This window comes from Phacochoerus africanus, chromosome 8 (genome assembly GCF_016906955.1).
Source record: "Phacochoerus africanus isolate WHEZ1 chromosome 8, ROS_Pafr_v1, whole genome shotgun sequence".
Taxonomy (NCBI): Eukaryota; Metazoa; Chordata; class Mammalia; order Artiodactyla; family Suidae; genus Phacochoerus; species Phacochoerus africanus.
Window position 1 is genome coordinate 104752345 of NC_062551.1, and position 27729 is coordinate 104780073.

The 27729-nt window shown below is 37.1% G+C and overlaps 1 non-coding gene across 1 annotated transcript; it reads right to left on the bottom strand.

The window, feature by feature from the left end:
* Positions 1–19165: 19165 nt before the first annotated feature.
* LOC125134835 (U2 spliceosomal RNA) lies at positions 19166–19356 on the bottom strand. Its single transcript, XR_007136830.1, has one exon. It is a non-coding gene; the product is annotated as a U2 spliceosomal RNA (small nuclear RNA).
* Between the last annotated feature and the right edge of the window lie 8373 nt (positions 19357–27729).

The following is a 27729-nucleotide window of genomic DNA, read 5'->3' on the forward strand; positions in this document are numbered from 1 at the left end:
TCTAGGTGTTTAGGCTAAAACTGCCTTTAATCTTCAGAGCTCAAACATCTCTGACACGAATATTAGTTTCAGTAGATTCCTATAGAAGAAAGTGTGGAGAAGAACGTTTTGTGGGCTGGTCTAACTGCAACCTAGAATAACATGTCTCTTGGGAAACAAGTTCTAAATCCCAAACAACTAATTTTAAAGAAAATCTTTATAATACAGACTTGATATAAATTAATGGTCCTGAATTTTAGAACCTTTGTGCTCTTGAAAGCCCACCACTGAAACAAGCTTACGACATGTGTGAGAATCTGTTGCAGAGACAGAAAAGTGTAACTTAGCTCCAAATGAGTCACAGAGTTGACATCCCACTCAGTGTCTTCCAGTGAAATTTTTTAAACCAATTTTAAGGGGCAAGCAACAATGTGTAAGTCACGTGTGATACATCAGAAGATAATTTTTTAATGAAGAACAGATGGTAAAAACAAAATTACTGGGGACCCTGTTATATGAGTAAGTACAAAGATAACAACATACTTTGAACAATATATTTGTGCCTTAGCATTGTCACATCTGCGAATTAAGAAGAGGGTATATTCTCACTTTAGATTCCACAAATAAGTTCAGAGACGTTGTGTAAGTTTCCCACATAGTCATACAGCTAGGGTGATGTCAGGATGCACATTTTAGTCTTGTTCATCTGAGTCCAGTATTCTTAGGTACCTACTGCAGCAATAACCAAGGTAAGGGGAAGAGCTTAAGAGCTAAGACCATTACAGACAACCCCAGGTAGTTTTGGAAGTGAAAGTGAAATCTGATCTTGCTGAAATCAGGCAAGAAAAACAGTACAGAGAAAGTTAACAGAGCCTTTGACAAATGAGAAAGAGGTGTGATAAGCCAGCAACCCAAAAAGAAGTGCTAAGGAGAATGATGGGGCTGTAGCAAAGTTCAAACCCAGGTAGCAAATGATGAGGGAGGTCTTCAGAATATCATATGTAATTGCTTGTCTGTTTTTAGTGGATTCTTAACTCCCAACTCAACCAAACTTCAGATTTTACTTTCATTACTATTTTTCTATAACACAAAAAGAAACAAACATTCTAAAGATAATAAATTGAAAGATAATTGCCAGCAGTTGTACTATCCACAACTGTAGGCTTAGTTAACCACCTCACGATAAATAACTAGAAAAGTGAACAAAATATATGAAACCACTCTTTTCAGAATTAGGAAATAGTAAAGAAATGTAATCCCTGGAAGGATATTAGAAACAGGTAAGCCACACAATCACCTCAGCTTTCTGCCTGGAAGCACTTTCTAGAGAGTTAACACACAGGCCTGGTAAATAGAAACAAGTTTTCCAGTAGAAACAGAATCTAAAAATAATGAGATGGTAAATTATCATACAAGAGCTACAAAGAAAAAATACAGTCACTTTGATGAAAGGACAAATGAAGTTGAGAAAGAAAAGGGCTAAAAAGGGGAACAGTCACAGCAATCTCTTGGACAAAATTGAGAAGTACATTACAAGTATGAGGGGACTTCCAGAAAAAGGAAAGGAGCAGAAAAATACTTGAAGTCCTAACTGATAAAGCTGTTTCAGATCTAATAAAAATACAAACATACACGGAGTTCCCTTCATGGCTCAGTGGTTAACAAATCTGGCTAGGAACCATGAGGATGGAGGTTCAATACTTGGCCCCCCACTCAGTGGGTTAAGGATCCGGCATTGCCATGAGCTGTGGTATAGGTGGAAGACCCAGCTCGGATCTGGCATTGCTGTGGCTGTGGTGTAGGCCAGCAGCTGTAACTCTGACTCAAACCCTAACCTGGGAACCTCCATATGTCATGGGTGCAGCCCTAAAAGAAAAAGGAAAAAAAAAAAAACATACAGGAATCTCAATGAAATTCATGCAGATAAACACAAAGAAAACTACATGAAATCACATCATGAATAAATTATTTTAAAAACTAGTGATAAGGATAAAATACATGAAATTTAAATAGGTATTTTTAATATCTAATTAAAAATCAATAAACAGAACTCTGCTAAAATAAACAGATCCATACTATTGATAATCATTCATAATTTGGTTAAAATAATACAACTGGAAGTAGTTTAGTCAATAAAATTTTCATGTTGTCTTGATGTGGATTACTAGAACATGAATGCATAAAAGTAAAGCTATTTGCTTGACCTTTCAAGACTATGAGTTTCAACCAACAAAAACTTCAGAGATAACTTTTTTCTGTATATGCCTGAAATTATAGATTTAAATGTCTTCTGCATAGAGAATAGGATTTTTTTAAGAGATGAATTTATTTTGAAGACAAACATAGTCTCATGTAAATTAATTTTAGAATAAAACTCAAGAAGAGAACATAAACAGAAAAATCTTTAAAAAGTAAATATTTTCCAGACTTTAAAAAAATCCTGAAGGAGTTCCAACTATGGTGCAGTGGGTTAATGATCCAGTGTTATCTCTGTGACAGCACCAGTTTGTTCCCTGGCCTGGCACAATGAGTTAAGAATCTGGCTGTAGCTTAGGTCATGGCTCCAGCTTGGATTTGGACCCTAGCCCAGGAACTTCCATATGCCCCAGGTGCAGCCAAAAAGGAAAAAAAAAATCCTGAGTCTGTCACAAGACTCCAAAAACAAAACATTTTCCTCAAACAACATCTAAGGAGATCTCACAGCAACCTAATATTGCCCTCAAAATGAGGGGGAATTATATTTTTACTGTGTTGAAATGTTTTCAAAATAAGATATATATGTTCTGCTTAACTTATTTGTTGTTCTAGGTACCAATAATTATTATGTGATATGACCAATGTAACTTTAACAGAGGTACATAGCTTAGGCAGAAAAACATTTAAAATTGATATGAGGGGAAAACTTTCTGCGATACATAACAAGAGACATTTAAAAATGGAATTAGTCTCCCAAAGCAATAGAAATTAGAGCAAAAATAAACCCATGGGACCTCATCAAACTGAAAAGCTTTTGCACAGCAAAGGAAACCAAAAAGAAACCAAAAAGACAACTTACAGAATGGGAGAAAATAGTTTCAAACGATGCAACCGACAAGGGCTTAATCTCTAGAATATATAAACAACTTACACAACCCAACAGCAAAAAAGCCATCAATCAATGGAAAAATGGGCAAAAGACCTGAATAGACTCTTCTCCAAAGAAGATATACAGATGGCCAACAAACACATGAAAAAATGCTCAACATCGCTGATTATAAGAGAATTGCAAATCAAAACTACCATGAGATACCACCTCACACCAGTCAGAATGGCCATCATTAATAAATCCACAAATAACAAGTGCTGGAGGGGCTGTGGAGAAAAGGGAACCCTCCTGCACTGTTGGTGGGAATGGAAACTGGTACAGCCACTATGGAGAACAGTTTGGAGATACCTTAGAAATCTATACATAGAACTTCCATATGACCCCGCAATCCCACTCTTGGGCATCTATCCGGACAAAACTCTACTTAAAAGAGACACGTGCACCCGCATGTTCACTGCAGCACTATTCACAATAGCCAGGACATGGAAACAACCCAAATGAACATCAACAGAGGATTGGATTCGGAAGAGGTGGTATATATACACAATGGAATACTACTCAGCCATCAAAAAGAATGACATCATGCCATCTGCAGCAACATGGATGGAACTAGAGAATCTCATACTGAGTGAAATGAGCCAGAAAGAGAAAGACAAATCCCATATGATATCACTTATAACTGGAATCTAATATCCAGCACAAAGGAACATCTCCTCAGAAAAGAAAATCATGGACTTGGAGAAGAGACTTGTGGCTGCCTGATGGGAGGGGGAGGGAGTGGGAGGGATCAGGAGCTTGGGCTTATTAGACACAACTTAGAATAGATTTACAAGGAGATCCTGCTGAATAGCATTGAGAACTTTGTCTAGATACTCATGTTGCAACAGAAGAAAGGCTGGGGGAAAAATGTAATTGTAATGTATACATGTAAGGATAACCTGACCCCCTTGCTGTACAGTGGGAAAATAAAAAAAAAATGGAATTAGTATCCTTAATCATTATTCCTAATAGTTTCAAATGTATACAAAATAAAGGTGAGCCTCAAACTATCAAGTTTTTCTACGGATAGTATAGCAAATATAACAAAGTTTCTAAGAAGGAAAAATTGCAAAGGCATGAATCTCCAAGGAGAGGTAACATCAGAACTTTATATCATCAACAGCTATTATCAACATGTGTCCAAGGAATCAACCTTCACAACTCTATGCCCATAAAACTCACTGAATGAATTATCAATTTAAAATATCATTGAGGATGATTATGGGGAGATGTGAGTGGCCATGCATAGTTTTTGAATCTCTCAAACTTCATAAAAAATTATAAGGAAAACTAGTTAAATAACATCTCCTAAAGACAATGAAAACATAACCAAAAGATATGTTCCCCAAACAGATAAACCATAACCCACTTGTATAATTAAAGGGGTGGGGGCTTTGGGACTGACAACCAAACCAGTATCATGTTGATTAAGAAAGAGTGCTTCCTCAAAGGAAGGGATATGAACACACAGTTAAGAAAATATTTTTGAAGACAGTTGGCTACTTATGCAATGGGGTACTGATGAATGATAAACCACCTGCTCCTTGAGGGGAGAAAAGTTCCCATTTTGTAGCATTTGCCAATTTCTATGGTGTAAATATTCCCACTGTAGCCAATTTTAAGCTACCAATGTGACCTAACTGATAGATGTATGGGCAAGAATTAGCTCTCATTAACTCCAGCCTATCAACACTACACATTAACAAAATGATGACATTTAGTTTATTTTTGAGATGGGAAACAAAATGGTACTTCATTTCTTCTGAATTAGGAAATAAACCCCAACAAATAAAAAAGACCCTACCCATAAACCAAATATCCAAATGTTTCTCACTGCTTGGCCCTATGAATCATTCTCTAATGTACCTAAAACATACCTCTGCAATGGTCAAGTAACAACAAAACACTCTTCTTATAGCATCAAATAAGCCTATAGGCACCCATACATAATCTTAGACAATTTGGATCCTTGGCTGTTCCATCCCAACACTAACATTTCTAATTCAACCTTCAGATGCTTGTGAGAAATGTGGGGCGGGGGGAGATCAGAAATGAAAGATGAAAGAGGGGGGAAGATTTTTGGAAGTGATTAGGATTCTTCCCATAGCCACTAATTAAGTAAAATGACAAGCAATCTTGCAAGTTTACCAAACCCTGAAAAGATAGTAAATATGTTTAAAATAGGAATAGTAATGTTTCCATAAAGTAAATACATTTTTTATTTTGAACTATATTCTTATTTATGTATGTAATAGTTTAAAATCCTTTGAAAACTTTTTTGTATTCTGCTTCTTAGTCTTCATCGCCCCAACTCAAGTAAATAATGCTTTTCTAAAGAAAAAAAATTATGAGTATGTTAATTTCCATCTCTCTAATTTTTTGTTGAGAAAGGGGAAGCAGCTGGTCTTGTCTCTGGGAAATTAACAGGAAGTATTCATGGACAAAATTCCTAAAGCAATTAGTGCTGGCTTTTCCAGTTGAATGGTAGAAATCAGTAGCTGTCTTTACAGAATATGTCTCCATGCACCAAGGGAAACAAGAAGTTTGTCTAGTTCTTTGCTGATCTCTGTCCTTGACAGCTGATAGCACTGAAATTGAAAAGACTTGGTCCAAAGGGAAAACAGTGTTAAATATTCCATTTACCAAAAACCAGTTGTCCTTTGACATCAACAAATTAAGGTGTCGTTATTGACAATTTTGGTGAGCACAAGTTCAGAGATTAGCAATTCTTTATTTATTTAACAAATGTTCACTGAATTTCTCATGCCAAGCCCTGGACTGGCTTCTGGGGCTATAAGCAAAATGAAGCAAAACGTCCACCATTCCAAGCATCTATGTTAGTGATGGAGACAAAGAACTAAACCAGAATGTAAAAGGCATATGAGTATAATGAGTGTGTTGAAAAGGGAAATATGGAAAATCTGGAGCAGTACAGGAGTGTGCAAAAGGGATGGGAGGCAGCTACCACAACCTGGGGTGGTCAGGAGGGCTTCCTGGAAAAAGTAACATCCAAGACAAACACTGAGGATGAATAGGAGGAAATACTCAGGCAATGGAGGTCATGGATAGGGAAGCAAAGATTCTTCAAAACAGCATATGCAAAGGCCCAGGGATAAGAGAAAATAGGTGCTTTTGAGGAAGTAAAAAGAATAACCCCTTACAATGTCTAAAATGTATAGACAGAGGTAAAGTTTTCTCTGACAAAAACCTATTAAAGAAAAATAATATAATGGTGTTAAATATGTGTTTTAAAATATAAAATTTGGAGGGTTTCACACATATATTCTTCCAGACCTTCACAACATCTATACTGTCTAGAGCTGAGTTCTTCCTCAGAACTGGAGTTAACTTGTACTTCTGGTATCAGTGGCTGAACATTCTCTCTCTGGTCCCAGCAACCTTAGCTGAGAACTGTAGCTTCTTCAAAACTTCGGCTAAGCCAGCTGCTAACAGGCTAACGAGCCACATCAAAGAGCAGGTTCTGGGATGAAAGCAGTCCAGCACAGCTGCTCTTCACCCAACTGGAAAAAGCTCTGAAATCTAAGCATACAGCTGCCGAAGAAAAGCAGCATCATTAGGATCAAAATCAAGATTCTAGGAGTTCCCGTCATGGCTCAGAGGTTAACATATTCAACTAGAAACCATGAGGTTGAGGGTTGGATCCCTGGCCTCACTCAGTGGGTTAAGGATCCAGCGTTGCTGTGAGCTGTGGTGTAGGTCGAAGATGCAGCTCAGATCTGGCATTGCTGTGGCTGTGGCATAGGCCGGAGGCTACAGCTCTGATTAGACCCCTAGCCTGGGAACCTCCATATGCTGCAGGCGTGGCCCTAGAAAAGACAAAAAGACCAAAAAAACAAAAAAACAAAACAACAAAAAAAAAGATTCTAAACAGAAAAATTCATCGAATGCTTTGCAATTTACTTGAACATTGACCAGTTTAAACTCCACCTTCCTGATAATACCACACCTGACCATCCAACAACAAGCAAGAGTCTCTCCATTCCGAAGTGTGATTTATTCTTACCCCTCTCTAGGCCCCCAAAAACATATTGAATGGGAAAAGCAGTGGATGTGGAGTAAAAAAGACTTGGTTTTGTTGTTTATATACCTGAAACTAACACAACATTGTTAATCAACTATACGTCAATAAAAAATTAATTTTTAAAAGAATAAAGATAATATGAAAAAAAATTAATCTGAAAAGTAAAAAATAGAAATATTTGGTTTTATTTAGTTATTTAGTTATTTTTCTTTTTGCCTTTTCTAGGGCCACTTCCCATGGCATATGGAGGTTCCCAGGCTAGGGGTCTGATTGGAGCTGTAGCCACCGGCCTACACCAGAGCCACAGCAACGCAGGATCCGAGCCATGTCTGCGACCCACATCACAGCTCACGGCAACACCGGATCCTTAACCCACCGAGCAAGGCCAGGGATTGAACCTGCAACCCCATGGTTCTTAGTCGGATTCATTTACCACTGCACCATGACGGGAACTCCGAAAAAGATTTGGTTTTAAATGAAAACTATACTCACTGACTGTCCAGCCCTGGATAATTCACTGAACTTCACACAGTGTATATTTCCTCATCTATGAAACAGGCATAAAAACACTTCACATTTCAAAAGACTACTGTGATGGAAAAAATTAGAAGTATCTCAAAATCCTAGGGAGAGTTTCACTTTTGGTTTGGATACAGAACATCACCAGATAATATCACTCTTTTCTGAACAACATAAATAAGCCATGTAAGCTACAAAGTCATGGCTTGTTAAAATACATCAGAGGACTAAGAAACCAAAGAAACTAAAATGAATCAACCTCCAAAAAGTGAGCTGAAATCCAATGTTTATCAACTAAATGAGTGAATAAATAAAATTTGGTCTATCCATAAAATGGAATATTATTTGACATCAAAAAGAACAAGGTACTGACATGTTACAGTATATATGAACCTTGAAAAAATGCTAAACAAAAGAAGCCATTTATAAAGAATCACATAGTAAATGATTTTGTTCATATTAAATGGTCAAAATACATATATCTATAGAGATAGAAAGTAAATTAGGAGTTCCCATTATGGCGCAGTGGAAACGAATCTGACTAGGAACCATGAGGTTGTGGGTTCGATCCCTGGCCTGGCTCAGTGGATTAAGGATCCAGTGTTGCTGTGAGCTGTGGTGTAGGTCACAAACCCAGCTCAGATCTGGCATTGCTGTGGCTGTGGCATAGGCCGGTGGCTACAGCTCCGATTAGACCCCTAGCCTGGGAACTTCCATATGCCACGGGTGTGGCCCTAAGAAGAAAAAAAGACAAAAAAATTTTTAAAATTAAAAAAAAAAGAAAGTTAGTGATTACTGGGGCTGGAGGTGGGTGGAGAGGGAGAATGGGGACATGGGCCTGATGGCTAAAGAGTATGGCATTTCCTTTGAAGTGATGAAAATGTTCTAAAATTGGTTATGGTGATAGTTTCATAACTCTGAATATACTAAAAGCCACTGAATAATACACTTCAAATGGGTAAATTACATGGTATGTGAATTGTATATCAATAAAGCTTTTTTAAAAAATCAGTTATATTTCTATATAGTAGCAAGGAACATTGAAAAAAACAACTTTAAAAAAACAATACCATCTAGTAGAAGATGGAGTTGATGGTCAAGAGAGGGTGCAGCTAGAACATTCTTACATTGCTGACAGGGGTTTAATGTTGGTAAAATCACCTTTGAAAACGATTTGGCACTATCTCCTAAACTTAATAAACACCTAGTCTATGAGGCAATTCCCCTCCTATGTACATATCCACAGGATACAAGTGCTTATGTCCACAAAACTCATGTACAAGATTGCTCATAGCCACTTTACTCACAATAACAAGTGGAAATAACCCTTATATCCACCCAGAGGAGAAAGCGTTAAGTAATTTGCAACTTATTGATGCCTTGAACACTACTTAAAAATTTAAAAGAATGAACTAGTTCAGGATGTAACACAATGTAACATCTAGGCATAGTGTTGAGGGAACAAAACTAGATACAAATGGGCACAGCCACCCATTCCATTTATAGGAAATTCAAGACAAGGCTAAATTTAATCTGTGGTGAGAGAAGTCAGAAGAGGGGACACATGGACATAATGCTGAGCGAACAAAATTAGATACAAATGGGCACAGCCATATGATTCCGCTTATAGGAAGGCTAAATTTAATCTGTGGTGAGAGAAGTCAGAAGAGGGGGAACATGTGAATGAAAGTAAAAGTAAGACTGTCAAGGAACATAAGGAGCATCTGGAGTGCTGCAAATATTTTATAACTTAATCTAAGTGTTATATAAATGTATAAAAATTAATAAAACTGTACACTTAAGACCTATGTACTTACATTTAAGTTTAAAATATTTTAAAGGAAAGTTACATGGGCATACCCTTCTAGTTGCTAGATGGGATGTTCTCACTTGATGAAGTGCTTAACAAAGCCAATTAAATCATGTAAAAAGTTATATGATTTAACACTTAATTTTTCACTTTAATGAAAGGAGGTTTTTACAGTAGTAAGGGCAAAAACTAAGTGGCAGTGGATTGAGGAGTGGACACAGAGGTAAAGAAGTGGAGCCTGTATGTGTAGACTATTCTTTCAAGATGTTGAACAATTAAAAGAAGAAAGAAAAATAAACAAATAAATAAATAAAAGAAGAAAGAAGACAGACTCAAAGAGTAGGACCAAGAGAATAATTTCTGGAAGAAGACACAGGTACATGCTCAGAAGTTAGGGGAAAGAATAAAATGGAGAGAAATGATGAAAGAACTAGAATTGATGGTTTAGCACCATGGGCAGAAGCTGAAGCTTTTTTGAGTCTCAACTCAATCACTCTTCATAACACTTTACACTTTTACTTAACCTGTTCAAGATCAGTCCCTTGTCTGTAAACGGAAGGAAACAATTTTTTTTTGTCTTTTTGCCTTTTCTAGGGCCACTTCCCGCGGCATATGGAGGTTCCCAGGCTAGGGGTCGAATCAGAGCTGTAGCCGCAGGCCTAAACCACAGCCACAGCAACACAGGATCGGAGCCGAGTCTGAAACCTACACCACAGTTCACGGCAACACCAGATCCTTAACCCAATGAGCAAGGCCACGGACCAAACCCACAACCTCACGGATCCTAGTCAGATTTGTTAACCACTGCATCACAATGGGAACTCCTAGAAGGAAAAAATTTTAACTTTAAATATTGTTTCTGTGAGTGTTTACTTAATTTGATCTCAATAAATATCTATTATGCAAATTCAAGGAGATGAAGAAGAATGGAATTAAGAACACAAGTAGAGAAATTGAACTTATGAAATGTTAGAACAGAAAGAAATAATAGATTTAAAAGGGAAATGCTAAGTTTTAAATAGAAAGAATGTGACTAGAAAAACCAAATTAACAGCAGATTCTTTACTTTTTCACAGGGAAATTGTGTTTTACTAAAATAGAGCCAAATTCAATGCTTACATAAGGATACTCAAATCCTTTCTAAGACTGAAGGAAATATTTGAGATTCTGACTTTCCAGTATAATAACATTAGAATAGAAAATCCAGTTTTCCCTAGTGCATATTTCCACTATAATCCTTTCCCCACATGCAAAGTGAAGGGGATACCATTTGCATTTTAATAAAAAGAAATATATAAATAATAATGTCAGTCTGGAATAAAACTATTCTAAACAACAGCTATTTTTAAATGTTGAAATTGGCAGTATTTACTGGTCTAGTGCTTTTAGGCAGAGAAAAACTACGTTGCTTTATCTTTATTTGTGGAAACAAAGAAGAGCCAAAAAAGAAAAAAAAATTAAAAACCAAAGAAAAAGATAAGCATAAATTATACCAAAGAGTTTACCTGCTCTGAATACTTGGATATTCCCAAAAATTTCTATTAAAAATTTTTTTAATGTTAAATGAATGTTTACCCTTACTTATTTAAGGGAAATGTACAGCATTTTATTGGGTGCAAAAGGAAAACAAATCTAGAGGTGTCTCCTTTCCACAAGGCTTTTCGTTTCCAGTTATTTCCAGATCCTAAAGGAGTGGAGGAGTGTGACAAGCTGAGAAATGCAGGTGCAAGTAATTGACTAGGCAAGTGTTCTATTGTCACAGAAGCAAAGCACATCAAATTAATGAGGCCCACAGAGACCCAGAAGGCTGGGTCCAATCAGAAGCCTGCCTTGGCATGCTTCTGCATGTGCTTTGGGCGACCTGGCAGCCCTTTTGTTTGTGTCCCAGACAACCTAAAATTTCCAGGAAAGAGAAATCATCTTCATATTCTTATTGTGTGCAAAATAGGTTTTCACTGAGTTCATGTTTAAAGCCTCAAAGTCATTATTTGAGCTCCATGCCAATTGTGGGAGAAAATGATTCAATTAAACTTTTTTAGTTTTTTTCTTGATGATCTGTTAATATAAAGTGTATTGTTTAAAATGTAAAAACAAAAAACAAAACAAAACAAAAAAAAACACAAGGCTCAGAAAAACCGATTTCCTCATGCTGCCACTGGCCACTTTTCTCTTTAGGGAAGTCATGTTCCCTGAGCTTCTGTTTCCTCTTATATGAAAATGAAATAACTGGATTGATGATTTCTACTAAGCACAAAAATGAATCTCTAAAATATATTATATATACTTTGCAAAGTAAACTGTTTCCTTCTTTTAAATAGTGAGCAATGTTTGGGTTTTTTTGTTGTTGTTGTTACTTTGTTTTAGTTTTGTTTTTGGGGGTTTTTTACATTTCTAACTCCAGCCTGAAAAATAGGGTCTGATCTATAACCCCTATAGATCTAAAAGAAATGGTTATGGCACAATGTTTTTTAAAAATTAAGATTTCAATAAGGTAAGGTCAGTTGCACATGGACAAGAATAAGACAATAATGCATAAAAATAGAAATAATTATTGCAGTGATTGGGGAAAAGGTCTTTCTTTTAATTGATGTTACTTGTAATAGCATGGAGAAAATACTCTTAGGTCTTTGACTTTGGGGAATAAACTGGTAGTTTTGGGACTCAGATCCCAATCTTCACTGGACTTCTGCCTCTGTTGGCCCCAGCACACTCCATGGTGTAGCATATGTTGGAAATACTGTTGCTACAGGTACAGATCCAGCCTCACGTTGAGCCCTCAGCTTCTAGTGGCCAAGGCAACACTGCCAGGAAAACCACTTCCCAAGGAAAAGAGAAAATATACGAAGAGAGGATTTTTTTCTGGATGTTTTTCTCAAAATAAAAAGATAAAGTACCCAAATGAGTAAGGACATTAAAAATAGAGTTGATTCTCTAAGGACTTAAGGTTTAAGTAGAGTAACCCAGTAGAGTTTGTGCTTCTTAGAACAAAGTCAAATATAACTAGCTATGATCTCATATGAACAGTGTAATTTAAGCACTTAATAAACTAGTCCCAAGTAATATCTGGTTTGAGTTTCCTTTAGGCCAATTACTAACTTTTATCCTTAGTCAAGTCACATACCCCCAATACTTACACTTCTGCCATTTATAAAACAGGAATGTTAATAATTTACAAGCCTATCTCTCTGTGCTTTAGCAGGGTAATTAATTGGAAAATTATTTAATAAGTAATACATTATTTTAAAAATAAGGCAGGTTGTTTTCAATTATTGAAAATATAATCCCTTGTTGTTTAAGTATTTGTTCTTTTCCTTGCTTTAGCTCTGCTAACTGGTTGTACAATTTAATTGCAAGAGACAGGACTTCTGGATTGATGCTGTGAATAACTCAGTGAAACCTTTCTCCTGGAAAGATATCTATCAAGCCAGTCAAAGTTAACAAAAGAAATTATCCAAAGTCTTTGGATATTGGCCAAGGGACTTATAATAATTAAGAAGCATTCATCCAACAAACTCTATGGAAACTCAGTAAGAACAGTAGGAGGTTATGGCATTTGAAAAAGGGACTGTACCCATTCACCAACAACTCTGCCTCTCAGAACTGTTTCAGCTACTGGAAACTACAGAAGTGTATGATATGAATAGAAGAAGTCAATGAGAGGTTAGCTAAACCCACAACCACCCCTGATAATTAGGAAGAAAGACAGTGCCTAAAGCTGTGCCCTCCTAGAGGAGACATCACAGGCTGCCCATCTCAGGGGAAATAGATCTCGCTAGTCCAATCAAAGCATTAAACAAATAAAGAAGCAAACAACAACAACAAGGCTACAGGTGAAAAGCATCATTATGCAGAGTTGTCAGCACATATATAAAAGATATATGAGATATTCAAAGGAAACAGAAACCCATACACAAGGAAGGGAAAGCAGGCAATAGAAACTGTATTTGAAGGGACCCAGGTGTTGGACTTGGCAAAGACTTATAAATATTATAAATATGTTCAAAGATCTAAAGGAAACCATTCTTAAAGAAGTAAAAGAACATATAATGATAAGTTCACCAAATAGAGAATATCAACAAAGGGACAGAAATTATAAAGCCAAAAAAATGGAAATTCTGGAGTTGAAAAGTGTAATAACCCAAAATGAAAAATGCACTAGAGGGGCTCAGTAGATTTGAGCTGGCAGAAGGATCAGCAAACTTGAAGATAGATTGATAGAGATTATGCAATTGGTAAAGCAGAGGGCAAAAAGAAGGAAGAAAAATGAATAAAGTCTCAGAAAAAGGTGGGGAACCATTAAACACACCAACATATACATAGGAGTACCAGAAGGAAAGGAGAAAGAAACCACCACAGGTCAACAAAAACTGAGAATCTGTTGCTAGCAGACAGGCTTACAAGAAATATTAAGGGCAATTATTTAAACTAAAAACAAGGATATCTGACAGTAATTTGAATCCGCACTGGAAAAAAAATAGTGCCAGTAAAATCCATTTTGTTGGTAATTATAAAAGATACTTTTTTTTTTTTTTTGGTCTTTTTGCTGTTTCTTTGGGCCGCTCCCACGGCATATGGAGGTTCCCAGGCTAGGGGTCCAATCGGAGCTGGAGTCAATGGCCTACGCCAGAGCCACAGCAACGCGGGATCCGAGCCGCGTCTGCAACCTACACCACAGCTCATGGCAACGCCAGATCCTTAACCCACTGAGCAAGGGCAGGGACCGAACCCGCAACCTCATGGTTCCTAGTCAGATTTGTTAACCATTGCACCACGACAGGAACTCCTATAAAAGATACTTTAATTGTATGTTTTTTTCACTGAACTGATTTAAAAATCAACTGCATAAGACAGTATGTATATAACTGTACTGTTGGGCCAATAACATATAGAAATGTAATGTATTTGACAATAGTAGCACAGAAGAGCTTCGTAAAAACAAAGTCATACTGGAATAAGCAAATGACACCAGATGGTAACTTAAGTCATGAGAAGAAATTGAGAGACCCAGAAATAGTATATAAGAAGGTTAATATAACAAAGTCTATAAACAGACACTTGTCTTCCTTTCTTCTCTCAGCCTCTTTGATTTAGTTGTGGTTCTCCTTAACCACTGAGAAGAAAAGAGATGTTCCCAAACATTCCTGAAATTGTTATAACCAAATGGGTCAACCACAGTATATGCTATACCAAGAAACCTTAGTATTTGTAGGATGTCATAAAATATAGTCACAGACATATGTAGAATATAGATATATTTCCCCATTTTATTTACCCAATTCCTAATTAGCAAGAGTACTAAAACATAACCATCAGGTAAATTACCAACATAGCCTTAGGATGGCATTTATTAGATTAGTGTTAAAGCAAAATCCAAATAATATTTGCTGCCAACATGACTCATTTTTCAAAGAACGTTTTCTTCTCATTTATTTCTACACATGCATGCTATTTAAGGATATAAAGATGCTCTCCCATGGAGCAAATGAGCTTTCTCAATGAAAAATAGAGAACGTCATTAGTCTCACCATGCTGATTTTCATCTAAATGCTGGTTTTTGACACACTACACTACTTACTCCCTATCATCAAAATCTGTCACATAGTGTCTCAAATAATTTTTTTTATCTTTCTCTAACATTAGAACATAATAAAATAGCAGTTTAGAATATTCGTGGTTTGGTAAACAACTAAAATACAAACTATCTAGACTTCCTAAAGTGAGTAGAAATAACATTACTCAACCTAAAACTTCTCACCTCAGATCATCTATAATCTGATAAAGATTATAAAAACCACATACGTTTGTTAATCCAGCATTTCACACTTGAAGGAATCTTTACATCCACTTCACTAATTAGGATTTATTGGTATAGCCCAGATGAGAGCTATAAAGGTTATATTCTATTGTAACAAAAGAGTCCATGAAAACAAGTAAGTCTGAGAATGTTTAGAGCTTCTTTTTAATCAAAAATCAGTATAATACACACACACACACACACATATATACACATTCTCTTTTCCATCTAGGCCAAACAATAATTAGAACAAGTCTCAACTTTTATAAACATCACTGAACTCGACCAAGCATCTGAATATTATCTGCATGCATTCATTTCTAATCGTTCAACTCAGCAAGCTGCCATTCTTCAAATCCCAAAGTCCTGAGGGGCATGAATATTCATGAGGGTCAGTGAACTACAGATTCTGTACAGTTTTAAGAGGATAGAAGGTCAATGGTAACTCCTTGAATTTAGAAAAGGATATCAAACTGTTTTCCATTTCCCCTGAAGAGAGGAAGAGCTAAGTAACAAGTGCTAGACACAAAGAAAATGCCTACTTTTTTTTTTTTGTCTTTTTGCCTTTTCTAGGGCTGCTCCCATGGCAAATGGAGGTTCCCAGGCTAGAGGTCTAATCAGAGATGTAGTCACCGGCCTACGCCACAGCCACAGCAAAGCAGGATCCAAGCCACATCCGCAACCCACACCACAGCTCACGGCAATGCCGGATCCTTAACCCACTGAGCAAGGCCAGGGATCAAACCCACAATCTCATGGTTCCTAGTCAGATTTGTTAACCACTGCGCCATGATAGGAACTCCGAAAATGCCTACATTTTGAGTGACAAGATATAGATTAAAAAAAAAGAAAAAACTACCAAAAGCCACATTTGGAAAGTTCCACATTTATCATAAGGAGACCCTATCTCCTGAGAGAATTTCCAGCATGCAGAGACATATAGTAATCAAATTGACCAAAATTAAAGACAAATAGAAAATATTAAAAGGAACAAGGGGGAAAGTAACAAATAACATATGATGGAATCCCTATAAGATTATCAGCTGATTTTTCAGCAGAAACTCTCTGGGCCAGAAAGGATTAGCATAATATATTTAAAGTGAGGAAAGGAAAAATCTACAACCAAGAACACTCTACCAAGCAAGGCCCTAGAGTTCAGATTCAATGGAGAAATAAAAAGCTTTATGGACAAGAAAAAGCTAAAAGAATTCAGGACCACCAAACCAGCTTTACAACAAATGCTAAAGGAATTTCTCTAGGTGGAAAAGGCCACTACTAGAAACAAGAAAATTACAAATGGAAAAGCTCACTGATAAAGGCAAACATACAATAAAGGTAGGAGATCAACCACACACACATTTGATATCAAAACCAAAAATGAGACGAGGAGAGTATGAATGCAAGATATTGGAAATGCATTAGAAAGTAAGAGACCAGCAACTTAAAACAATCTTGTGTGTATATAGAGACTGCAATATCAAAACCTCATGGTAACCACAAACCAAAAATCTACAACAGATGCACATATAGAAAAGAAAAAGCAATTCAAACACAGCACTAAAGATAGTCATCAGGAGTTCCCATCGTGGCTCAGCATAAACAAATCTGACTAGTATCCATGAGGATGAAGGTTCAATTCCTGCCCTTGTTCAGTGGGTTAAGAATCCCGTGTTGCCATGAACTATGGTGTAGGTCACAGATGCAGCTCAGATCTAGCGTTGCTATGGCTGTGGTACAGGCCAGCAGCTACAGCTCCAATTCGACCCCTAGCCTGGAAACCTCCATATTCCATGGGTGTGGCCCTGAAAAAAAAGAAAAAAAAAGATAGTCATCAAACCACATTAAGATGGGAACAAAAGAGGAAGAGAAGAAAAAAGACCTACAAAACAAATCCAAAACAATTAACAAAATGGCAATAAGAATGTATTACTGATAACTGCCTAAAATGTAAATGGATTAACTGCTACAACCGAAGACACAGACTTGCTGAATGGATACAAAAACAAGATATATATATACTGTCTACAAGATACCCACTTCAGATCTAGGAACACATATAGACTGAAAAAAGAACGTGCTCTACCACCTTGTGGTAATGAAACACAACTAAGGTTCAAATACACAGAACTGGCCCATAATATAATTTCTTCTCATTATCCCTACAGAGGAATGACCTTGTTCCTCCCTTATCCCATACATTCTCTCAGGCCAAAATTGTATAGCTTCAGGAGGTTTCCCATACATAAACTGATGGAGGAGAGCTTGGTATTATGGAAAGATCATTGGCCTTGGGACTGAAACCAGGTTCTAGTAACAAGTCACCAAAAGCTATATGATCTCAGCAGTCTTTATCCAAACTGGGCCTTGTTTTCCTTGTCTTTGAAATGGAAAGACATGTAACAAATAGAAATGAACTCTGAAAGATCTACTTTTTTAAAATATTCGGTTATCCTAGACTCACAAAAATAAGAGGTCAACAACTTAACTGTATGTGCTACCTCCAAAATGACTTATCACATTTTTAGCTGATTTGAGTATCACTTCCTCAGAGCAGTCTTTGTGACCACTCTATGAATAGAGCACCCTTCCTCCATCCTTTACTCCATTGTTTTTCACCCCAGCACTTTCACCTGATAGCCTGTGTATGTCCACATTCTGTCTTCCCCTTAGGGAAGATAGAGACTTGGAATACTTTTTGTATCTTCATTACCTGGGACAGTGCCTGATATTGGTTAAAAGAGAGAATTCTATCACTCCCAAATTATTTCTTCTATTTCAGCTTTGTGGTTTTAATACACCTGTTTCAAGTAACAATCTAATCTCTAATTCTTAAAACTCAAAACATCAGTATCTCTTGATTATTATTTATTTCAGTGTTAAAAGTCAAATCAAAATTAATCTGCTGGGAGTTCCCGTTGTGGCGCAGTGGTTAACGAATCTGACTAGGAACCATGAGGTTGCGGGTTCGGTCCCTGCCCTTGCTCAGTGGGTTAACGATCCGGCGTTGCCGTGAGCTGTGGTGTAGGTTGCAGACGCGGCTCGGATCCTGCGTTGCTGTGGCTCTGGTGTAGGCCGGTGGCTACAGCTCTGATTCAACCCCTAGCCTGGGAACCTCCATATGCCGCGGGAGCGGCCCAAGAAATAGCAACAACAACAACAAAAAGACCAAAAAAAAAAAATTAATCTGCTAAAAAAAACAATTTCTGTATAAATTTTCGCACAAAAAATTTTTTTCATTGGAATAGTGCTGGAAAAATGTTATTAACTCTTGGTTTTTGTTTTCTCCCCTTATCAGTTCAGTTGGACAGATATTTATTTACAGTCAACCATGAGCTAGGTACTAGAAGGTCAAAGGTAAATAAGATAATATTACCTTAAACATAAAGTTGAGTAGGAATTACAAAGAAACAGACTATTTATAATGAACAGACAAAAGAGGAATTCAGAATAAATGGAATGTTCTGAAATGTGTAGGTCCTGAAATATAACCAGTCTATTTTTCAAAAACATAATATAAGAGCAATTTCTGAAGTTGCCATTGTCATTCAGGGGTCTAAGGGCACAACAGTGTCTCTGTGAGGATGTGGTTTAATCCCTGGCCTGACTCGGTGGGTTAAAGATCTGGCATTCCTGTAAGCTGCAACATAGGTCACAGTTGTAGCTGGAAACCAGTGCTGTCATGGTTGTGGGATAGGCCTGCAGCTGCAGCTCCAATTTGTCCCTTAGCCCAGGAACTTCCAAATGACACAGGTGCAGCCATTAAAAAGAAAAAAAAAAAAAAAAAAAAAAAAGAGCAATTTCTTCCTACATGCAGATGCATGAAAACCTCAAGCAGAAAAAGTGCTTAATTATTTAGCAAGGTTTTCTTTTGCTTCTGTACATGATTTTTTTTCCCTGAGAGGGGGCACCACTCCTGGAAGTACTACAATACCAAATCAATGTGTGGAGTGGACAGAGCAAGCTCCTATTCCAACTCCCCACTCCAAAAATCCATTTAACATATCATCCTCAGATAGAGGATATATCAGATATTAAACTGATAAGAACAGATGCTACACTTGATCTTAGCCAAAAGGCTGAGAAGTGATATGTATGATTTTTATTATACATTTTAATGTCCAATTTGTTCACTTTAGTTTAAATCAGCCCCATTAATGATGTTGGAGGAGGTTAATATTGCAGTAATCGCCATGCTGGGTTTTACATGGGAGAGCAGAGAAAGTAACATTAAACAAGTGAGGGGCAATCTACCATATATTATTCAATTAAAATTTTTAATTAGTCTATGATTAATAGTTATAATAATATGATATATAACTATATATATACTATATACAATTGATTATAATTCTAGACTACAGTATAAACTGTATTTCATTTATAGTATTTCATTTATATTTTTCCACTAATAAAGAATTATAACAAAAGAGAGAAGGCTGAATTCCTGCTAAAATTAAGGATTTGACTATTTGTGAATTTCAGTTATGTCACTACAGTTACATGAATAGAGAAAAAAGGCAAAGTCTGGGAAATCTAGTCTTGGGAGCCTAGTATAGTCACCCTTAGAAGCGCTCTTTGACTTCTCTCAGCATAAGTTACTTTATCTGGGGGAAAAAGACAAAAGAGGCTGAAGAAGATAATTTCTATGGTTTCTTCAAGTTCTCAATGTTCTAAGCAAGTGTTATAAATAATTAAAAACTTGCTATTATCTCTCCAAATAACTGAAGTACAGACCACTATTTGTGGTCTAGTGAGCAATCCAGTACTTTTCCCTATGTAAACATCATCAGCAGTATTATTCAAGGCAAGCCACTTTTGTGAAAGTACAAAACTCACAACATAACAGAAAAAAGTTTAAAACATTAAAAATTACCTCTCAGAACAAGTTAAATAAGGTTACTGACTATCAAAAGACTGGCATATACTAGTGGCATCCAAACCTGAGTAGTAATCAGAATCACTAGGAATTTTTCTTTTTTTAATGGAATCAGAATATCTCACCATGGGGCCCAGGTTTTTTTTTTTTTTTAATTTCCTCCTGTGATTCTGATGTGCAGTCAAGTCTGTGAACCACTGTTATAAACAATAAATGTTATGAGTTCTGAACACTGAGGGACCTCTGTGATCTAAATCAGTTTGGGAAAGAGAATAATAATGTGTGTTATTGAAATTGATTTATAATTTTTTCTTGATCAGCCAGTAATTGTACAAACAGACAGTAGTAATTCCTTAGGGGTACAATAATCAGCCAAACTTTTCATATAACAAGTGAATTGTATTCAAATAGACTCATATATTCTCCCTCAAATCTCATAACAATAATAATTATTACACCGTATATCTGTATAGTATTTTATGGATTATATTGTGCTCCACACAAATTCTCATTTGACCCTTACTTAATCATGTTATCCCCATTTTAAAAAATCAGGACATGAAATCTCAGAGATAATCATTCCAGTATCACACAAGTAGAAGCTTCAATTTAAACAAAAGGTTTTCTGACTCCAAATGTTTATGATCTAATCTTATAAACAGTAAAAAAAATTTTTAACTTAAGACACCACCTAAAACCATACCATACTAAACCATTATGTTAAGTTTATCTTTAATTTTGGCAGGTAAGAAATTTTTCTCAAAGACGTAAATATTTTTAATTTATATGACTTCTAAGTCAGAATCACTCATCTTAAAAGTTCAGGATTAATCTTCAGAGTGATCTTAATTCTACTTTTTAAGGCCCATCCAAAAACCTGGGGAAAAATCTCTACTAGGCATGAGAATGGGTGGAAGCCATCTTTCCCACTACAAGCAAACAAACCTGAATTCAACAGAAAAAAGTTTTAAAAATGAAAACAGAAAACCAAATACTGTAGCCATCATCCAAGAGAAAATTACACAGGGGCATCCTTTAATAAGAGCAGAGCTCCTAAAACAGAAGAGCAAATACTTTGGAATCAGATAAACCTGGGTTTGTTTGTTTGTTTTTGTCTTTTTGCCTTTTCTTGGTCCACTCCCACGGCATATGGAGGTTCCCAGGCTAGGGGTCCAGTTGGAGCTGTAGTCCCCGGCCTACGCCAGAGCCATAGCAACTTGGGATCCAAGCCGTGTTTGCGACCTACACCACAGCTCATGGCAACGCCGGATCCCTAACCCACTGAGCGAGGCCAGGGGTCGAACCCACAACCTCATGGTTCCTAGTTGGATTCATTAACCACTGCACCACAATGGGAACTCCGAACCTGGGTTTAAATGCAGGCTGTGCCACTTCATAGTCATGTCTGCTTGGGCAAGTCATCTTACAAATGAAAGGTGGGATGTAACATATGTATTAGTTTTCTACTGCTACTGTAACAAATTACCTCAAACAGCTGTTTAAAACAACACAAATTTATCTTGTAACAAATTACCTCAAACAGCTGTTTAAAACAACACAAATTTATCTTGTAGTTCTGGGGGTCAGAAGTCTCAAGCAGATCCCACTGGACTAAAATAAGATGTTGGGGCTGCATTCCTTTTGGAAGCTGTAGGAAGACTTCATTCCCTTGCCTTTTCCAGCTTCTAGAAACCACCGGCATTCCTTGGCTTGTGGCCACATCTATCTCCCAAGCCAGCAGTGGCTGGTCAAGTCCTCTCTGCATTACTCCGACCGTGGCTTTCCTACCTCCCTCTTCCACATTTAAGGATCCCTGTGGTTGGACCCACATGGATAACCCAGAATAATCTCCCTATTTTAAGGTCATAATATTAGCAACATTATTTTATCTTCAACCTCAGTTCCCCTTTGCCATGTAATAGAACATAATTACTCACAAGTTATAGGAAATACAAACAGCTAACAGGCAGAGGCAAATCAGAGAGAGGTCTGAGATACTCTCTGGCTTCCTAGGGTCTCCCTTCCTACTTTGGACATGTGCTCTTTGGCCCAGAATAACAAATGAGATCCCTAAGGAAACCTGAGGAACATTTAAGTATGAAGTATCTCCATTTTATACTCCCAGATAGTTGTATGGCATTTTCTGGGGAACCATGTCTGTTAAATTCATAAATTGTTGGAATTCCTGTGTGGTTGGGCAGGTTAAGGATCTAGCATTGTCACTGCAGTGTCTCAGGCCACTGCTGTAGCACAGGTTCAATCCCTGGCCTGGGAATTTCCACATGCTGTGGGCGCAGCCAAAAAAAAAAAAAAAAAAAGAATCCACAGATTGTTGGTTGGGTTTTTAATTGTTTGTTTTAGGCTTCACTTAAGGACCAAGTCACTTCTCCATTTGTTCAAAAATTATACATAGATAATCTGTTCTCAATCCTGTGTTTTACTGAAAAATATAAGAAATCCTCTAGAGACTGAAAGCCATATCCACAGCACATGGAAGTTCCCAGGCTAGGGGTCGAATCAGAGGTGCAGCTGCTGGCCTACACCATGGCCACAGCAACACCTGACTTAAGCCACATTTGTGACTTTTGTCACAGCTTGGGACAATGCTGGATCTTTTACGCACTGAGCAAGGCCAGGGATCAAACCCGCATCCTCACAGAGACAACGTTGGGTTCTTAATCCACTGAGCCACAATGGGAACTCCCAAAGCAGGATTCTGTCAGGATTGTCATTGGAATCAAAGTGCCTAGGTTTTCATTCATTTACTCATACCAGTAAATGATGAGGCAATCTCTCTTAAGTGTTAAGTTCCTGGCCTATAAAATAAAAATACTAATACTCATGTTGCATGTTGACTGTAAAGATAGAAATCATCATAAGTTTCCTAAGTAGTAGTCATTTTTTACTCTATAGAATAGATACCTCTACACCTTGATACTGCCCCTATGGACTTCAGTTTTACTGCTTCTATTTAATTTAACCACGTATGGTAAGTTCAAAACCTCCACGAATAATGTCTTCATGTTTTGAGGGGAATAAAATCCTCCCACTCCTCTAGAGTTTATTTTCTGCTGAGGAACAGGATGCCAGTACCAGGAACTATGCAGTATGAAACAAAAGTGGTGATTTGCCCACGATGTTCTTCAAAACTGGCCTGGTGCTCCTTTGCCAAAGTACTACTCCCTGCTCTCTCAAGGACTCCAAGAGCTAGTTACTATCTTGCAGCTCAATTCTCTTAAGCAGTAGATGAACTTAACCAAACTGCCTTACAATACCAAGTATAACCACCACCCCAAATTTGTTTTCCTTCTGAGCACGTTCCAAAACCTTGAGATCTTGAGATCTCTTTATAATTTTCCTATGTAATTTTCCTAAGAATGAGCATATGATTCTTGCATCTAGATAACCAAGGTTACTTAGCCAAATAATCTTAGCCTCTTAGACTCAACTATGAGCAGAGGGAAGGAAAGTCAATGAGACAGTGAAACAGTAAATAACATAGTAAATTCTCAAATATTAGCAAAGGTGAGGAGACATTAGTGTTTTCTGTTTCCCACTTTCTGGCACAGAAATGATTTCTTTGATATACCAATTATCATAACAAACCCTTTGTTCACGCAACTTTCTAGAGTTGGAATTTGGCCAAATTTCCAACATAACCACTAGCCTAAAGTTTTCATGGCCATATAGGGAGCCACTGGCCACTGCCAAATTACTATTCTGGATCCCTCATCAATCAGATTCCCAGAAAGAGAACATGACTGTCCACTGGCAAGTAAATGCATTGAATGGCTTTGGGTCAGGTATTCACCTCTGTCCATTATTGAGGTGAACAGTGAAACTTCAAAAAGAGCTAGAAATACATCAGAACTGTGTAATCCAAAAACAATGAATAAAGAGGATTAAATAAAATGCATCTGAATAGAGAGTTTAAGTTCCATGGTGACTAACAGTTGACTGATATTGCTTAAAATAAAAGGATGATCAAAGGCCCTTTGATTGTAGTAGCATAGTATAGCTGTGGCTATGAATTACTTGAAATTAAACTATAAGGCTATGTTTCCAAGTACCAGCCTATGTCAGAAGTATTTCCTAAAGGAGTTAGTCTTCCATGTGAAACTTTTAGCAAAATTTGCTCTGCAAAAAATGGTTTTCCGTAAGAATTGAAGATTACCTCTCTCATTCCACCAGGTACAGAGACAGAGGATAACAGATAGATGAGGGCAGAGTGTAGAAAGCCACCAGCAAGAACAAGGACAACCCCTGCAATTAATCCAGGAAGGTGAGGTCCTTAATAACCAGCAAAGCCCTGGCTTTGACCCAAAAGGGTCTACAGGGAGAACATTAAAGTCCCTACAATTTGCCTAAAAGGAACCTCAATTCACTAGAGGCCAACAGCCAGAGCTTGTGTAATAAATCAAGACATTGCGGACTGGATCCAGAAATTAGGATAAAGGAAGACCCCACAGAACTGAGCCCAAAGAAAAACATGTGCTATATTAAGGATGACTGATTGTTTCTGGCCAGTGAAGAGATGCCAACTTCCCATAGGGGAAAAAAAAAGGTTTCAATGGTCTAAAAACCTCACAGTGTAAGCAAAAGACATATGGATAGCTATGTCTGCTTCATAAACATTAGTTATAATGCCCCACAAAATGTGTGATTCAAGTAATTCTCTTATAATTCCTTTTGCTAGAAGGTACCTCCTTAAGTGCCTTGTTAGGTACTATAGAACCTAAGACAACGATTAAAATCTAACTGGACCTAGGATTTCCCATCATGGTACAGCAGAAATAAATCTGACTAGTATCCATAAGGATGCATGTTCAATCCCTGGCCTTGCGCAGTGGGTCAGGGATCCAGCATTGCTGCAAGCTGTATTGTAGGTCTCAGACATGGCTCGGATCCCACTTTGCTGTGGCTGTGGCATAGGCTGGCAGCTGCGGCTCCAATTTGACCCCTAGCCTGGGAACTTCCATATGCCACAGGTGTGGCCCTAAAAGCAAAACAAAAAATCCTAAGTGGACTTGAGCAGCTCTATCCTTTCTGTACTGGTGCACATGTAAAAACTGAATATTCCTAATTGATTCTACTTCTACTCCCACCTCCTGTGTGTGAAAAGATAGAAGATTAAAATTTGCTACGATTAAAATTTGCTAAGCACTTACATAAGTGCTCTTACCACATACACACACGCGGTAATAATAAAGGGGGCAGAAGGAAATTGGGAGGTGATGAATATGTTTATGGCATGATGGTGGTGAGGCTTCATGGGTATATACTTATCCCCGGAACACAAGTTGTATATGTTAAATATTCATAGCTTCTTGCACGTCAATCATATCTCAATAAAATGGTTCTTGAAAAAAGAAGTCATCCAGGAAATGTTTTGTCTCTTTCTGGTAACTAAAGAACAGTTACTTATAATTTCTTCTAGTGCTTTTTTTTAGCTGGGATATTTTAGGTACCAAGAATCATTGCATTTTGCTTTATACAATGTATTTCTATGAAATGAAATATTATTTATGACCTTGGATAGAGACATTTTTAGCTACATTGTGTACTATACTCCTAAGAAACAATAAAAAAAAAAACTAGCCAGGGCTAATGTGATAAAGTCACCATCTCATGAATATATTAGCTATTGCTGCTGAGAAACTGTTAGTTGTAGATAGAGCCAACCAACCTGTGTGTGCATATGAAGTAGTACATTTATATGCATTGTTTAAATGTTTTCAAATAAATAACTCCCCAACTCCTTTATCCCAGCACATTTTTCCTCTAGTCTGTTCTGTTTACAGAATGTCTTTCTACAAATCCATGGATAAGGAATGAGGGACATGGGGGGTGGATAAGAAGGCCAGGAGGATATTGTTAATAGAAGCTGAATACATAAATACATTAATCACACAGACCACACTGTCATTCAGCAGCTGACATTATAGTGTGAGATCAGCTCAGCCCCTGGCTCCTATCCACTGAATATTTATCAAGGCCTTACTTTATACCTAGCACTCTGGTAAGAGGCTGCAGAGGAGAGAGAGGGGGAGAAAGAAAGGGAGAGAGGAAGAGAAGGCTACTGCCTGAGGAATGCTGCCCTAGTTGGGAAGATGAGATGTACATATGGGAAACAACCAAATTCACAACTCAAGTACTGCCATGTTCTTTCTTTCTATGATCAGTAATTATTTAGGGGGATTCGATGTCTATCATTACTGCTACCACAGGCATTTAAAAGAATTGGGAATCAAGTTAGTTGTTTTTCTCCTATTTAATGGATATAGAAAAGGTCATAACAGAAGAGAAGGAGAAGGATATAAAATTATTAGTAGAAAGAAATTATGGAAATTATCTATGAATGTCATTTTTCTATGTCATAACATTTCCATATTATCATGAAAAATCAAATAGCTTTATTGGGTACTATAACATTAAAATGTCGTATGTAAAATATATAGATATCGTTCTATGTACAAAAAGTCTATTTTCAAGGTCCTAGTTTTCTTTAAGAATCAGATGGAGTTATATATTTAGGTTACCATAGGTGAAGTCATTGTGGAGAGGGAAGAATTAGGAGGGTAGAAATAACACATATACACTACTGTATAGAATCTACTGTATAGCATAGGAAAATCTACTCAATAGTCAGTAATAACCTATATTTGGAAATGAGAATGGATATATTTATGTGTAAGACTGATTCACTTTGCTGAATACCTGAAACAACATTTTAAATCAACTATAATAAAACTAAATTTTAAAAAAAGAGAGAAAGAGGAAGGAAGAAAGGGAGGGAGAGAGGAGAGAGAGGGAGGAAGGGAGAGAGGAAGGATGGATGGACGGAAGGAAGGACTATAATAAACCCATAATGTCTTTAGTGTTAGACAGACCTTAATTTGAATACAATTTGAATCATAATACTTAGTTATGACTCATGTGATTAAGGGGAGATAATTTAAATATTCTGTGCCTCAATTTCCTTTTCTGTCAAATAAAGTTACCTACAGCCCCTTTTGAAGGAAATAATGAAGATTAAAGTAAATGATATGAGAGTTCCCATCGTGGCACAGTGGAAACAAATCCAACTAGTATCTATGGGGACGCAGGTTCAACCCCTGGCCTCGCTCAGTGGGTTAAAGATCCAGCATTGCCGTGAGCTGTGCTGTAGGTTGCAGACACGGCTCGGATCTGGTGTTGCTGTGACTGTGGCATAGGCCAGCAGCTACAGCTCTGATTGGACTGTTAGCCTGGGAACCTCCACATGCCGCGAGTGCGGCCCTTAAATGACAAAACACAAAAAATAAAATGAATTAAAATAATAAAGTAAATAATATGAAATAATTTCACCTAGTATCAAGCCACATATAACAAGTAATAAATGCCAGCTTCTCTTCCCTCTAAGCATAGAGGTAAGCAAATATATGTTCTAAAGCTTAAAAAGAGAAATATCCAAAAATGAATTTGCACATTGTGCAAAATTAAGAAAAAGAATACAACTGCACTTAAATTTAAAATATCATCATGAAGCAGGCATTTAACTTCAGTGAACATTTGTAGGGAGCGCCCTCACTGTAGATTCTTGGTA